General features: G+C 37.4%; 1 protein-coding gene across 5 annotated transcripts in view; it reads left to right on the top strand.

Moving 5' to 3' along the window:
• Window positions 1-16,420, top strand: part of EXOC4 (exocyst complex component 4) — a 945,346-nt gene that overhangs the window by 356,422 nt on the left and 572,504 nt on the right. The window lies entirely within an intron of this gene.

Genomic DNA, 16,420 nt, shown 5'->3' with positions numbered 1-16,420 from the left:
CCTGGCTTGTTGCCATTCTTCACACATGACATCCCATCTGTGTGCCTTTGCATTAGCTTGTCCCTTGTCTGATAGGCAGCCAGGTGGCACAGTGGGTAGAGCACTGGGCCTGGAGTTAGGAAAATGAGTTCAAATCTTGCCTTGGATACTTAATTTCTGTGTGACTCTCAGCAATTCACTTTGCCTCTGTCTACCTCTGTTTCCTCATCTATAAAATGGGGATAATAATAGTGCCTACCTCTCAGGGTTATTGTAAGGATCAAATGAGATATTATTTGTAAAACACTTGGCTAAGTAAATGTTTCCTTCGTTCCTTCATTCGTTCCTTCCTTCCTTCCTTCCTTTGTTCCTTCCTTCCTTCTTTCCTTCCTTCATCCTTTTCTTCCATCATCCCTCCATCCCTCGAATCTCTTTATTCACTCAAGGATGAATTCAGATAATACTTTCTACATGAAACCTTTACCGAATCTTCAAATTGCAGGTACCCTCCCTCCCTAAACTACCTGGTATTTATTCTATGTATATCTACATATATGCTTTTTATATTACATATTGATATGTTGTCCCCCCAATAGCATGTAAAAGAGCAGGGTTATATCTTAGTGGATTGTGAATACACAAAGTAGCAAATTTCACATTTTTTTCTTTGTATTTCTAGCACCTAGCACATTGCCTGGCACATAGTAGTCCCTTAATAAATACTTTTTGATTAATTGATTGGAAAATCATTCTGTAAGTGAAGCTGAAGAAGACACTGTTTCTTTCATCAGAAGCCTAGCATGATCGTGGAAAGTGGTGTGGGAACACGGGATTTAGGGAGCATCTAAAATCAACGAGGTATAACTCTTTAAAGTGATATGAGTCAGGGACCAAGCTGGAAGAGATTGTGCCTATGGAGCTTTAAATAGACAGTAAAAATGAACAAGTTTTTTTCTGAAATGTCTGTATTTGAAACTGATTACTAATGAAAATGCCAACTTATTAATATGTAATCATGTTGATAAATATATTATCATGTCAAGTCATTTTGTATTTATTGAGCCTACTGTGTGTCTAGTGCTATAAACTCAATGTAATATCAGATTCAAGATAATATAAGAATTGAGACCAGTCCTTGATTTTATAGTCTTATTGGGAGAACAGACTTAGACACAGAGAGATTTAGAGAATATGCAAGACAATGCATAATAAAGCCCCAGATAGTGTGGTTGGGTTAACAAGGTACGGACACACACACACACACGTACGCACGCGCACGCACATAGACACACCTATGTATTTATTTTTCTATTTCTCTATTCATCTGTCTGTCTGTCTGCCAGTCTATTGGGATAAAAAGTAGTTCTTTGCCATGGTAGTGAATAATTGACTATAAATAGCCTACAGAGGTAAGAAGACTTGTACTGAAAATCAATTATTTTAGAAAAAACCTGGGAAAGGTACTCAATACAAAGATAGCAATTCTGCAAATATACTAAATAATTAAGTCACTCAGATAATTAATCCTCTTATACTGAATGACTTAAAGAGAAATTGATAGTGTCTATGTGTCTAATCAATTATTTCTAACACCTTAATTAGCAAGACTATTGACAACATAAAGGAAACCAACATAGAAAAAATAAAAATACTTTACACACTCCACACCTCACCCCCATGACAAAAAGTCTTTTTTTTTTTTTTTTTAACACAATGAATCATAAAGAAGATATACCATTGATTTAAGGTGTTGAAATTCTGGGAAATGTTTGAGAGGTCCATAAATATCCTAATATTTAAACAGTGTGATCGATTACTGATCAGGAATCAAGGAATAATACAATATTAATATGAGATAGGTTGAATATAAAAAGCCTTATGACTTGCATCCTAATTTCTTGCAGGTTAATGAGTTCAGCCATTCAACTCTTAGTAGCTTTTATGGCAAGCAGTACATATGGCAAACAATTATTATCTGTATCATGTTGCATTTTTAAACTGGAGAATGTTCTGAAATAATGAATATTTGGAGGAGACTTGTGTTATATTTGATTGTGAATCCACAGAGCAACAAGCTACAGTCATTACTTTAAGATGAATGGCATATAAGAAATCATTTTTCCATCATTTCCCAACAGCATCACCACCCCACAAACTAATAATAGAAGGAAATATGCCAAGTGAATAGTTAATTCTGAAATATTAGTTGAGTGATTTAATATATTATCATGTGGTATATCTGTGTTTTGATACTTTGATCTGGTGACACTGCTCCTGTCTTTGGTCCCTTAGCTTCTGATTGGTGAATTTTCACCATTTCCAGTCTGACCCCAAAACACTACTTCTCTTCAGCCATCTTCAAGTCATGACTCATTGTGCACTGCTTATTTTCTTGTCTTTTCTTTCCCCGTCACTGTCTATTATCTTTTTTCCTGACAATTGCCATAACATTTTAGGGAAAGAATGTGGCAATCATTTGCTCTATGATACCACTCACCATTCCTTCAATTTATCTGAATAATATGCACCTCCATACCTGCACCATTTCATTTTATCCATTATATGTAATGTCTTTCCCATTAGAATATAAGGTCACTGAGACCAGGGACAATCTTGATTTCTTTTATTTGTATCTCCAAAACTTTGTCTGGATATATAAAGTCCTTAATAAATATTTTTATTAATTAATTCATTTGTTCATTGTGATACATTTAGGTAATTCCTCCAAAAGTACAGATAGAGTTCTGCCAGGCCTAGAGGCCTGTGGGCTACCCGAGTCTTCTTACCTCACCTCCCGAGGTCTTCGGCTGGCCAAGCCGGATGCTCGTATGAGAGAAAGGACGTTCCAGAGTCAAACAAGGGTTGAGCTTTATTCAGGGTTCTGGTTACAAGTGCAGGGGAATTCTTCCTTAGGAGGGAGAGAGAAAGATCTCCCAAGGAGGCAAAGATCTTACAATAAGAGATTGGAAGTAGAAGTATAAGTGGGGAGAGAGGGAGAGGGGAGAGAGGAGAGAGGCAAAGCGGAGCCTTGTGTCCTCACACATGGCCCCTCCGCCCAAGAGAGCTTTCAGGCTTTCCTGATCCTACTTAAGCTCTCCAGCCGCATAGTTTGCATCTGAATACCGTGCCTGTTAGGTAACTAGGTGTGCCCAGATCTGGGACAATCTCGAGGGTGGCGAGAGCTCTCTCCCATCACGTTTCTCACGGGAAGAGGCGGAAATACACGAGATAGCTCGGTTCACCTCGATTCCCAGTCGTTTCCTGGGGGGTCTCGTGAGAACTCTAAGATTTAGAAGTTCCCACCTTTACCCGCCCGAGACTGTCCACATGGAATTGAGCTTCCAACCCCAGCAGAGTTCATTCATATCTTCTCATCCTATGTAAATCTTATCTATGTCTTCCCATAAATCTTCTAAAAACAGTCTACCCAATGTACTCAGAACCTTTATTCAGATGCTTTGACATCTTGTGTATACCATTTCAGCCCATGAACTGTTTCTTGGCTATCCCTCTCCCTTGCTTCATCATAGGATCATGAACTTAGAGCTAGAAGGGAACTGATAGGTTATGTAGACCAGCCCTCCATTTTTCATGTGTGTCGTGACTGATCCACCTCCTTCTCTGGTCATAATTCTCTCTCATGATATCCTTTATGCAGAGGTGTCAAGCATGCATTGTGCAGTGTTCACAGGTATGTCCTGAACCAGATTAAAATGCAACTGGGAGATATTTAACAAAATAAATAAAAATACAGTAGAACATAGGTAATAATAGTATGTCATTTTCTAAGTCAATCTTGTGGCACACAGGGCTCCTTATGTATAGTTTAATGTCTCCCATTTCTATTTGAATTTGACCCCTCTACTTTATGCTGCTACTAGTATGAAAATCTTTATTTGTAATGTGCTACACCAGCCTTGTATCTGTTCATTTCCTTTGAGTTAACCTGGGGCTTTAATTCCATAACTCGATACTGCACAGTATCACTGGAACATTCATGTTTAAAAAGATGGGCTTTTGTCTCTAAGAAATTGGATGATGATTAAAATCGTTACACAGTTTTTAAAATGTAATCCAACCTATTCTCTTCCTCTTATTCCTACACTAAGAACAAATTAATCTGAGAAACAGAACTAAATTAAAAATATAATGCTATAAAAGCATGTATAGCATCAGTTGTCCATATCTCTACAGTGCTCCAGATATTCTGGTTCTCCTTTAATTGCACAATTTTGACCCTTTAGTGAACAAGTTGAATTTTCTGCTTTCCCCTTCTCTTCATCTTCTTTTCTTTCTTGTACTGTTTCTACTCATCATTATCAAACTCTGTTACTAGATCACTCCCACCATCTGCCTTCTGTTTTCTGCTTGTGTGTTGCTTATATGAACTAGAAGAATTTGTGCATTCATGCTGGCTGAGTCCTGGCTATAATAGCCTTCTTAACTGGGCTTTCTTTGTAGCAAGGTAATCTTCAAAATTCTCCTGAGTTCATTCTCTATCCCACTCACCATGGCAGTTGTTCCAAACCTTCTCTTCCATCAAGCTTTCAACAGCATCATCTCTCCCCATTTTCATCTAAGGACCTTGCCTTTACTGAACACTTAAGGCCATTCACCACAAGCTTCTTCCCTCATTTTCTTTACCTCACCACCTCTTGGTATCATTCCTCTACTGTGTGAGGCAGCTTGGTGATACAATGGATAGAGGACTGGGCTTGGAGTTAGGAAAATCTGAGTTCAAATCCTTTATCAGCCTCTAATACTTAGTTTCCTTTCCTCTCCTAAAGACAGATATAAAAATGATACCTGCTTTACAAGATTATTATGAGGATTAAATGAGGTCATTTCTGTAGGGCACTTTGGAAACTGAAAAAGGAGTGTTATATGAATTCTTGCTCTCATGGTCTCTTTTGCTTCGTTCTCTGGTGAAGAGGTGGTACTTCTCCTTGCCCCAACCCATGCCTCGTCAGGAGAGTTGGGCCACATTCCCTCTTCTCTTCTCTAGCAGGTTGCTCCCTCTACCATTCCCTTTTTTCTTTATCTTGCTCTTCTTGATCTTCAGTTTCTCTCTTTCCCCTAGTTCTTGCATTGCTGCTTACAAGCATGCCCAAGTTCCCATCATTATTACAATTCCCCAGTAGAGTCTACCATCCCAACTTGAGCTTTGATCTTCTGGGTTTTTTTCTCACATTCTCAGACAAATTCCTTGAAAAAGCTACTTATACTCATCACCTCCTTCCTCTCCTCTCTAAATGTTCTTTAATCTGGTATCCTTCCTCTTAAACTGCTTTCTCTAAGTCACTAATGATCTCTTAATTACCAAACCTAATGGCCTTTTTACAAAACTCATCCTTCGTGACCTGTCTGCATTATTTAATACTTTTGACTCCTTTTTCCTCTTGTACATTTTTTTGGTTTGCCTTCTACTGCTTCTTCTCAGTCTCCTTTATTGAATCTTCATCCATGATCCATCCACTAACTTTGAATGCATCCCAAGGCTTTGGTATGTGCCCTCTTCTCTCTTCTTTTTGTAGTCTGTTGATTGTCCACCTCATCAGTTCCTTTAGTTTCAATTCTTACTTATATATAAGGTATTTTCTTTAGTGTTTTCATATCTATACATGTAGCCTTATTCTCCTGAATTTCAGTTCTACTGTCTATTTCAGTTTGCCAACTGTCTTTTGAATATTTCTAAATGGACGTTTCCAGCTGTCCCAAAAGCTTCTTTAAATCATCCTTCTGAAACTTCTCTGTTAAACCTAAGGGCTTCACTGCCCTTCTAGTTATCTGGCTTTGCAGACTCAGGGTCATTACCTTACTCTCTCCATCACGCATATACTTTCATTTGTCAAATTGTTCATTTCAATCTCTTCAGTATCTATCCCATACGTTCCCTTCTCTTCGTTTACACAACCATCACTCTAGTTGAGATCCTCATCACATCTTGGTGTGTTTTATCTCTTAATTGTTTTTTTTCTCTGTCTCTAGTCTCTTCTGCAGTCTGGTTTTCCTCCATATAGCTCTCAAAGTGATTTTCCTGTAACAAAATTTCAATCATGTGACATTCCTACACAGTCAACTCCAGTGACTCCCTGTTATCTCTAGGATCAAACACAAGCTCCTCTCTGTTGGACATTTAGGTCTCTTCACAACTGTGTCCCATCCTTGTAATCCCTGGTTTCCTTTAGTACTCAGCTTATGCTGTACTTCCTGCACTAGACCTTTCCTTGTCCCTTACAATGTTAGTGCCTTCCACTCCAAGGTTCCTTTGTATTTGCTTTGTTTATGGAGTGTGTGTGTGTGTATGTGTGTGTGTATGCATGTGTATGCATGCATGTTTTCTTCCAGTAGACTGTAAGGTACATGAGGACAAGGATTGTTTCTATTTTTTCACATACTAAGTGCTTGATTTTTGATTGATTGGTTAAATAATGTTATTGTCTTCTTGATGAGGAAACAGAGGCACATGATATTATACCTCACCCAAGATTAAATTCTTGTCCTTGATGACTACTAGCTTTTCATGGTACAGTACAACAGCAAGGATGTAAAGTCTCATACACTATGTCTTTATATGGACAAAAGAATGACCAAAATTTTTCAGAACTTGAAATTCTTTAGGATAGTCTTTGCAAAATGTTGTGTTAGAATCAGAAGGATCTGCACTCTAAAATAAAGAGATAACCTTCGTATCTAAACACCAACCTTGTAAATTCTTTGGTTACCTTGTACTCTAATTATTCCAATTATTGCTTAGTATTTATAAAACATTTTGTATTACCAAAGTGCTTTTTAATCACATTCCTTATTAAATAAGACTTCTAATAAGATGCTGCTCCTATTAATAGAGTGAGTGATTGTATATGATTATTTGCAAGCAGCATCTGGCATTAATAAGTAGGGGTATTGTATACAGTTTTGCAGAAATTACTCTGGCTCTGTGTTACGCATCTAGTGCACTGCTTGTACCTCCTGTAGAGGCATCACAGAGAGAGGTTTGATTTATGATGGAACTAAAAAACTAAGGTGTAATTGTAAGACTTGAGAAGAAAATGATGTGGGTTTTTTTTTTTTCTGAAAAGAAGATGGTAGTCTCAGGAGCAACCAAAATATCTTGGGTGCTGGATTTTGCCCACTCAAATTTGTTAAAATCCAATATTGTGCTTTTGGGAAGGAGACTGTTACATTGGGGTAAATGGAGAGAAGAACTTCAGAAATGAAATCATAATAAACAGGGTACATCCAGCACAGAACAGCTGCTGTGTTTTCTTATTAAAAAACAAAAACTTAAGCAGTGGAAAGGACCACCATTTAATGAGAGGAAAAGTTGTGCTTTAGTGTTGATCTCAGAATTAGGAAGACCTGGTTTTGAATCTTGCCTCTAACACATGTTGGCTATGAAATCCTTGGAAAATCACTGTATCATTGACTCAGGAAGCTCTTGAAGACTCTCAGGTGTCCTTCTTCATTGATAGAGATTGTTCCTCACCTGAGCTCTGTACATTGATGAAATCATAGGTGTAATAAAGCAAATTTTTTTAAAGCAATCATGTTTATTTAGACAACCTTCAATAAGTACTAAGTTGTAAGCTTCTTGAGGGCAGGACCATATCTTAAACATCTTGGTATCCCACTTGTCACTGTCTTATACCTAGTAAATCCTGAATCAGAATTTGTTGAATGAATGATATGGCAATAGCTAAAGTTGGTGTGTTTTCTTCTAAAAGAGAATCAAAGAATATGACTTCCTGTATAACCCTGAGCTCTCTCCTAGGTGAAGTTTTTGCCTTATCTTTGCTGGAACATCACTTCTCATCTCTTTTCCAATTGTCTTCCTTTTACTCTGACCATTTTCCTCATCTTCCTCCCACCAGAAGTTAGACGATGCTTCCCCAGCCTCCTCCTTTTGTATTGGCTTCCCTTATTAGAATGTCATCTCCTTGAGGACAGGCACTGTCGTGTTGGTTTATATTTGCATCCCTAGTGCTTAACACAGTGCCCATTCCAGAATAAGCACTCAATAAATGCTTTTTCATCCATCAATCCGTCCATCCATTTGGTGTTATGCATTATCTGAATCTTTGTGGAGAAGGAGTTGTCTGACCCAGTGAACATCGTGGCCTGTCTTTATTGGGTTGAATTTTAGAAAGATGAAACCCACGGCCATAACTATTGCTTGTAGCAAATGTAAGACTACTTGATCTCATTAATGCTGGTTCCTGCCACTCATCAAAGCCATTCTTACACCTCATGCTGACTTTGGGGCTTTGCTTCTCTTCATCTTTCTCTCATTATAACTGTGTCGCCGCCCTTTGCACCTACCTGCTCTGGAAAGGGTGACACCTGCAGAGATATTCTTTGGTGAAAATTCTGTTAACCTTTTTAATAGTTGAAATACTATCCTGCAGTTTCAGTGGGAATGAGAGATCTATTTGAAGCCTTTCTTTGCTTTCAATGTTTTTGTTTTCAGATGTGCCATCCACAACCAATAAAAACCAAAGTAGTAATGAAGCATGATTACAGATGCCTCTTGATTCTGCCTTCAAGTTATACATAATATTGCTACAACCATTTGATTATTTTCAAAATTTTGCACCTGTCTAGCCCTGCCTCTCCAATTCCTAGCCATCATCCCACTAGCTCAAATATGACATCCCCCATGATTCCCCACTATTCTTCCATGCCCTAGCTAAAAATCATCTCTCATCTCAGACCTCTTAGTACCTTTCCTCACATATTTTCAAATTCTCCCTTGCCCTGTTGCTATTTCTGCATGTCTCATCTCCTATACTAAATTGGGGGCTGCAGGAGGCCAGGAGCACCGCCCCTTTTTAAAAATCATCCCTACAATAGTTTGAATATGATTGGTGTTTTGTATACAATGAAAGATTATATTAGAAGGAAGCTCTAAAACATAATTCTTAGTATAAAAAAATTTGCAAGTGCTGCCCCCCTCCCACTTCATGTTGTGTTTATTATGCATAAGCTGTAAGCCAAACACCTTTAGAAATTCATATATTTTAAAAATTCCTCTAATCTGTCACAACATTTTCCTTCTAATCTGTCATTTCATCCTATTCTCATAATCTCCTCTTTCCTCTTTTCTCAAGTCCTCATCACTTCAGGCCTGGATTCCTGCTATAGATAAAGGTTCCATTCTTTCACATCTGTTCCTTCGTGTGTGCTTCTTTTGAAGAAGCTACTGTACTCATGTGTAGGAAAACCTGTTATATTTAAAAGACTTAAGCAAGAAAAAAACAGACAGGAAAACTGACTCCTTTAAGAAAAAATTGTGGTAACCAGGAGTGGAATATAAAAGAGAGGAAAAGCATCATTGAAGTGAAGGGAATAGTGGCCAAGACGTTATATGCTACAGTGCCAAGGACTTTGTGTAGTTCATTTTCTAAGTTCATATTTTTCTAGCATCAAGACTTGAGAGCTCAGCACATTAGGTAAAGCCCTCCGTAGGAGAAATTAAAAGAGAAGGAGAGAGTGAGCTAGACCTGCTCAAATTTAAACAGAAACACAACAGTTGAAGTTTTCCCCTGATCAGCAGCCAAGTTCAATTCAACAATAAATTTAGTTCATCAAACATTTATTGGAATATCTACTATGCAGTGCTAAAGGCCCTCAGACAATTGACTGTTTAGTTGGGAAATGATAGAAGTGTAAGAAAAATATAGAAACAACTAATTAAAGTTGTATTTTTTTGCAGGAAACCATAGAAGAAGTCCATACAGAGTGATATGAGTAGTTTGATGAGTTGGAAAGAGGTATAGATAGGGTTTTCTAGGTGGAAATTGTCATTTGAGCTGAGATTCTAAGGAAGCTTAATAGAACCAGACCTGAAAAGAATAGATTTGTGCTGTTGTTCAGTCATTTCAGTCATGTCCAATTCTTCATGACTCCTTGCCAAAGATACTGGAGTGGTTTACCATTTCCTTCTCCATCTCGTTTTACAGATGAGGAACTGAGGCTAAGTGACTTGCCCAAGGTCACCTATCTAGTAAGTATCTGAGGCCGGATTTGAACTCAGGAAGATGAGTCTTCCTTATTCCAAGTCTGGTGCTCTATCCACTGTGCTACCTAGCTGCCCTCTGGAAGGAACAGCAGGGGCCATCTGTTCTAGCTTCCTCACTTTTCAGGTATTCAGACTGCAGTCCAAGGAGGATAAATGACTTATTCAAAGTCACACAGATATCAAAGAGAGAATTTCAGTGGATGAAAATGTGGCAAGATGTTATTTGAGGTATAAGAGAAAAGGTGATGTGAATTCTAGCTTTTCCACTGTCTATCAGTGAAACTTTGGATGAGTTAATAACTCATGGATGGATAACCTTTCATTGATATCCTTTTGGATAACCTTTCTTTGAAGTTCTTTTTCGTCTATGAAATGACAGTTTAGGTGACTTCTCAGATCCCTTGCTACTCTGGATCTCTGATCTTACATTCAAAGACATTGAGGAAGAAGAGGATAGTATGAGAAGTAGAACAATGAGTGATTTCTTTGGCTAGAAAATAGCATATTTGGAAAAAAGAAAAAGATATGTAGTAATGTTGCGAAGATTAAAGTCAGGAGCTAGTAGGGAATGTTTGGGACTTTGCTACAACTGAGAAGATTAGGGTTTAGATAAGTAGGTGTGATTAACAGTTAATGACTAGGGTACTTAAGTGTTGTATTTGTGCACTGTTCTACACAGTTTCTAGTATATATTGAGCTTAAAAGACATTATCAATTATCCACATTCCTGCATTCTCATCTCCATAAAATCTACTAGATTGTTCACAGGTAATTTTTTTGTTTTGGACCCTATCTTTACAGTCTCATCACTGCTTGAGAATTTAAATCTTTCTGGGTTAATTGATTATTGATTTTTAGAAAATATTTGACTTGGTAGAACATAATGAAGTCTTAAAGGTCATCCTCCAACATAGTGTTTTTCCTACATACAGTATTTCAGAATTATGTAAGTACCCAGACAGATCTTTGGTACTTGATCTGCACATATCAAACAAGATGTTAAACAGAGAAAGAAATGTTAACAAAGGTGTTCTTCAGCTTCATGGAAGACATCCTGCCTAATACCAAACAGAAGAATTTCCTATAAACAGTGAGGTTTTCCAAATACTTCTATTCTCAGAAGTCAGCAGGCAGTTCCTCTGAGCCCTGGTACATATAATAAAGATTCCTCACTGACATATACAGCAATTTGAAAGACATTGGTCTAAACCGTCATTTCACTGTCAAACAAAATATCACTCCCATCCTTTTTTCTTCTCGTTCAAAAACCTGCAGTGCTTTCCTGTCACCTTTTGGATTATGTCTAAACTCATACCTGCCTTGCAAAGACCACAATCATTTGGCCCTACTTCCTACCACAGATTTTGTACTGATATCAAGCTACTCTTTCCACTGATCTCCAAAAGAGTACCAGTGTTCAATACTATCTCAGTGATTTTGCTCTTGCTGGTTACATTAAGTAAGTGTAATATCTTCTTTGCCCATTGAAAAATTAGTCACCAGTTCAGGACCATATTAGCACGTTAGGATTTAGAATTAAAGCAAGATTAGAGGTCACCTAGGACAGAATCATTTTAATGGAACCTTCTCTAGTCCCCAGAGTTGTTGCTCTTCTCCCCATTTCCTGAAATCTTTCATTTAGAGTCTGTGCCATTCAGTTTAGCCCTTTGTGTCCTGCTTTGAATAGCCTCAGATTGTAAGCTCCTTGATGTCCACTGCCATGCATTATTTTTTGGCATCCCTAGCAACATCCAGTCCCAATGCTGAGCACACGGTAGGTAATGAGTATTTTTTAGCTTGTCTTGTCTGCCAGTTTCATGTCCTTGCATAAGGCCCTTTAGCTCCAGACTTCAGTGTTGTTATTTTTAAAATTAGAGGATTTGCTATTTGCAACATTTCCCATTGCTTAATCATGATAGCCATAGGTTATATTTAGATAGTGTTTCATAGTTACAAAGAAAATGTGTGCATATCTGTGTGCGCATATGTGTATAGTAATCTCTTATGTCTGGAATGAACTCCCTTTTCCCATCAGTTTCATAGAATTCTTGTCTTCAAAGCACTACTCAGGGACCACCTCCTACAGGAGATCTTTTCTCATCCCTCCTAGTTCTTGCTGCCTCTTGAAATTGCTTTGTTTTTATTCAGTTACAGGTTGAATTCGTCCCCTTTCATCCCACACTAGAATGTGCTTGCAAAGTTTACTTTTTCTTTTTGTCTCTCTTGTCGCGTAGCACCTAGCACACAGTATACCCATGTTTAATAAATGTTTGTTGAATTGACTTCCCTGGGCAACAGTAGCATGGAATCTAAGTAGGTTCTGGTTGACCACTTTCATGCTTTGGGAGCTCTTTTATTACCTCTTTATCCTCCTACCTCTGTGTTCATCTGCTCACATGGACCCTTCTTTGGTCCCATAAGGCCAGTCTGCTTTCACATTCCCAAGTTTTGATTCCTTTTGGCAGTAAGATGAGATGTGGTTGACAGATTACGTCTGAAAAGGGCTTTGGTAATTACTCGTTCTGTTCAGTGACTAAGTTGCTGACAGATGGGCATAGTGAAAGCTGAAAATATCCTGGACCTCAGCATGGTCCTTCAGCTTGTGCATTGTGAGGACTGCCAACATTTTTGTTATTATCTGTTAGCAAAAAAAAAAAAATCTGCTTGGATCATTACATCTTTCTGGACCTTTAACATCACATTTATGGTTGACTTCCTCCTCCTCCTCCCACCTTCTATACTCCTCCTTTGTTATTTTCTTTTCTTTTTTTTTTTTTTTTGAATAGAGAAAATCTCAAGATGTTAGTACAGGCTGGCATGAATAAGTGCCAACTGCACTTACAGACTTGTTAAAAGATTTATTTTTTGCCTGAGAATTACACATATGGCTTAGAATGGTAATATTAGGGTCTGTGGTTGAGCTAACTGGCAGATCACACCTTAAGAAAAGTGATTGGTTGCCTTGCCTGTCTAATTTTAATCTGTCATCTATGTCATAGTCTTTAGAGTACTATTATGTAGTAGCCTTGGAGCATATTAACATTTTTTTCACTTATTTAATCTATTTTTTGAGGCATCTATTGTCTGAATTAGACTTATTTAAAGAATTCTCCTGTATTTGCCAGTGTAGTAACACAGTCACATAAGCCCAAAGTGAGCATAACTGGGAATCCCAATAATAACAGAGCTATAAGACCAATTTCTCATCTAGCAAATGAGCAAGTTCCTACCTAAGTATTTTTGTAATCCTAGAGGTTTCAAGCATTTGATCTCTTTAAAAAAAAAAACCAAAATAGACAGATATACAGAATGAGAAAAATGACACCTAAGAAACAGTTCCAGTGAAACTTTTTTACAATTATTGTTAACAATGATAAACAATAATAATAATTTACATTTTTGTTGCAAAGTGCTTTCACATTCACTGTCTTATTTGATCCTCACAATGAGATTAGTAGTACATGTTATCATATAATAATAAACTTATTTATGAAGTACTTTGAAGTTTACAAAGTACTTCATTATCTTATTTGGACAACTCAACCACTTTTGAGGTAGTTATTCTGGCTGTTGTTATCTCTATTTTTCAGAAGAAGAAATTAAGAATAATGAAGTGCCAAGGTCCACAGTTTAAGAAACCCAAACTCACACCTAGAGTTTGGACTCAAACCTAGATCTTCTCACTATATATAAGTTCAGTGAAAACATGCAAAGACACATGCATGCAGTGTCTCAGATGAGGGAAGGTAGAGCCCAAGATGAGATTGTATAAAGCTTGCCTTTATAGTTCACACAATTAGTGAGTTGCACAAAAACCAGGCAATGTAAAAGAAACTTAAAGGTAACCAAGAGGTCATAGAACGTATGACCATCACACACACAGTCAAACAAGAAAAAGAAATTCAACATATTATGCTTGTCTTCACTCAGAGTTCATCAATTGTCTCTCTTGAAGTGGATAGCATTTTATGTCATGGTTCCTTTGAAATTGTCTTGAATCATTATCTCTATCAGAGCAGCTAATTCTTTCAGATTTGATCATTGTTACAATGTTGCTGTTACTATGTACAATGTTCTCCTGGTTTTGCACACTTCACTTTGCATCAGTTTATACAAGACCTCCCAGGTTTTTTTGAAACCATTCCACTCATCACTTCTTATAGCCCAGTAGTATTCCATTACAATCATATTCCACAACTTGTTAGCCCCAATTGATTGGCATCCTCTCAAATTTCCAGTTTGTTGGAATCACAAAAAAAAGAACTACTATAAATATTTTTGTACAGATAGGTCCTTTTCCCTTTTCCTTGATTTCTTAAGTATACAAAAATGTTATTACTGGGTCAAAGAGCATGCCCAGTTTCATAGCCCTTTGGGTATGGCAGTTCCAAATTGTTTTCCAGAATGATCAGTCCTGTTCACAACTCTACCAATGGTGCATCAGTGTCTCAGATTTTCCAAATTGCCTCCAACATTTGTCATTTTCCTTTTCTGTCATGTTAGCCAATCTGATAAGTATGAGGTCATATCTCAGAGTTGTTTAAATTAGCATTTCTCTAATTGGTAGTGATTTAGAACATTTTCTCATGTGATTATTAATAACTTCAGTTTATTTTTCTGATAACTGCCTGTTTATATCTTTTGATAAAAATTTTTTCCCTACTTTTCCTGCTTTTCATTTAATTTTGGCTACATTAGTTTTGTTTGTAAAAAAACTTTTAAATTTCATTCAATCAAAATTATTCTTTTTACTTGGAATAACTTCTTAACCTTAACTGATAGAGCTGTATATGAGATTTTATTTGGAGAGGTCAGGTTTCAAGGCTTATAATTTTATCAGTGCATTCTGATCTACATTCATTTTAATTCCGTATTTTTGCCATATATTTACACCTTTAAAACTCTTTAATGTTTTAACAGTTTTCTTTCATTACAATGCGATTGTCAAGTTAGTACCTATATGTATAGGCACTGAAAGATACTAATGCTGGAGCAATTTATATAAAATGTATACCAAGTTAACACAATGTAATTTCAGGGGAGGGACACCAGTCTATCAGTCAGCCCACATTTATTAAGCACTTGTTGAGTACCAAGTACTGTGTTAAGTGCTGGAGTTACAAAGAAAGACAAAAGTCTGCTTGTGCTCTTAAGAAACGTAATGGTAGAGACCTTGTCCAAACAACCATTTACCAACAAGTTATATTCAGGATTAATTGGGGGATGTCTTAGAGGGAGGATACTAAAAATAAAGAGGACTATGAAAACCTTCTTACAGAAGCCAGAGAAACTAGAAGATGCTGATGATGAAGAAGAACATTTTAGGCATGGGGTCAGTCAGTGAAAATACTCATATTTGGGATAATTGTGAGAGGAATGTCAAGGAGGCCAGTGATTCCATATTGTAAAATATGTGGAGAGCAAGGTGTGAGATGACTAGTAAAGTAGGAGGAGGCTGGGTTACAAGCCAAACAAGATTTTATATTTCTGAGAGTAATAGGGAGCCACTTGAGGTTATTGAATGGGGATGTCATGAGTGATAAAAGAATATCAAGAAGAGGGTGATTGACTATGTCAGAGGCTACACAGAGATATCAAGAAGGATGAGGACTGAGAAAAGGCCATTAAATTCAGGCAATTAAGAAATCATTGGTAACTTTGGAGAGAGCAATTTCAGTTGATTGAGATCAAAAGCTAGACTAGTAGAGAGTTGCAAAGAGAGTGAGAAAAAAGGAAGAGGAGGCAATTATTATAGAAAGCTTTCTTAAGGAGGTTAGCCACAAAATGGAGACGAGATATGGGATGATAGATAGTGAGGGTAGATGTATTGAGAGAGGTTTTGCTGAGAATTAGGGAGACATGGGCATATCTTTATGCAATAGGGAAACAGCTCAGTAGACAGGAAATGATTAATATTAGTGAGACAGTAAGGATGTTAGAGGCAGCTGTCTGCTACAGAAAATTAAACGGAATGAAAGGGGGATTGCCTTGGCAAGAAGAAGGGTCACTTCTTCATGTAAAACAGGAGTAATTGAGGAAATAGTGACAGAAGATATCTGAGTGATATGAAATGAAGAACAGGACAGAAGAGAGAGTTTTCTGAGAATGGTGTCAGTAAGGTCTCTGAGTACAAGGAGATGTAGGGAAGAAGAAAAGAAAGGTTTAAGATGAAAATAAGTTTATTGTCACTGTGATGTGGTGAATATGATGTGGTGGATGTATATGAATCACTTGCTAATGAGTTCAGGTAGGTTATCATTGTCCACAGAGGTTCATCCTTGGCGATAGTTATCCCAGTGTCCCAGGGAATCAGGCAGCTCTGTGTTTTTGTACTGGAAAGTAGAGTTAGTGTCTGGAGAGGGGCATGGCAGACCCTTTGGAACTGTTGGTATCTGGAGAAGACGTTTGTCTAGAACATTA

The sequence above is a fragment of the Notamacropus eugenii genome, chromosome 3 (assembly GCF_028372415.1).
Source record: "Notamacropus eugenii isolate mMacEug1 chromosome 3, mMacEug1.pri_v2, whole genome shotgun sequence".
In the NCBI taxonomy this organism is placed as follows: Eukaryota; Metazoa; Chordata; class Mammalia; order Diprotodontia; family Macropodidae; genus Notamacropus; species Notamacropus eugenii.
This window is presented reverse-complemented; position numbering and strand designations above follow the sequence as displayed.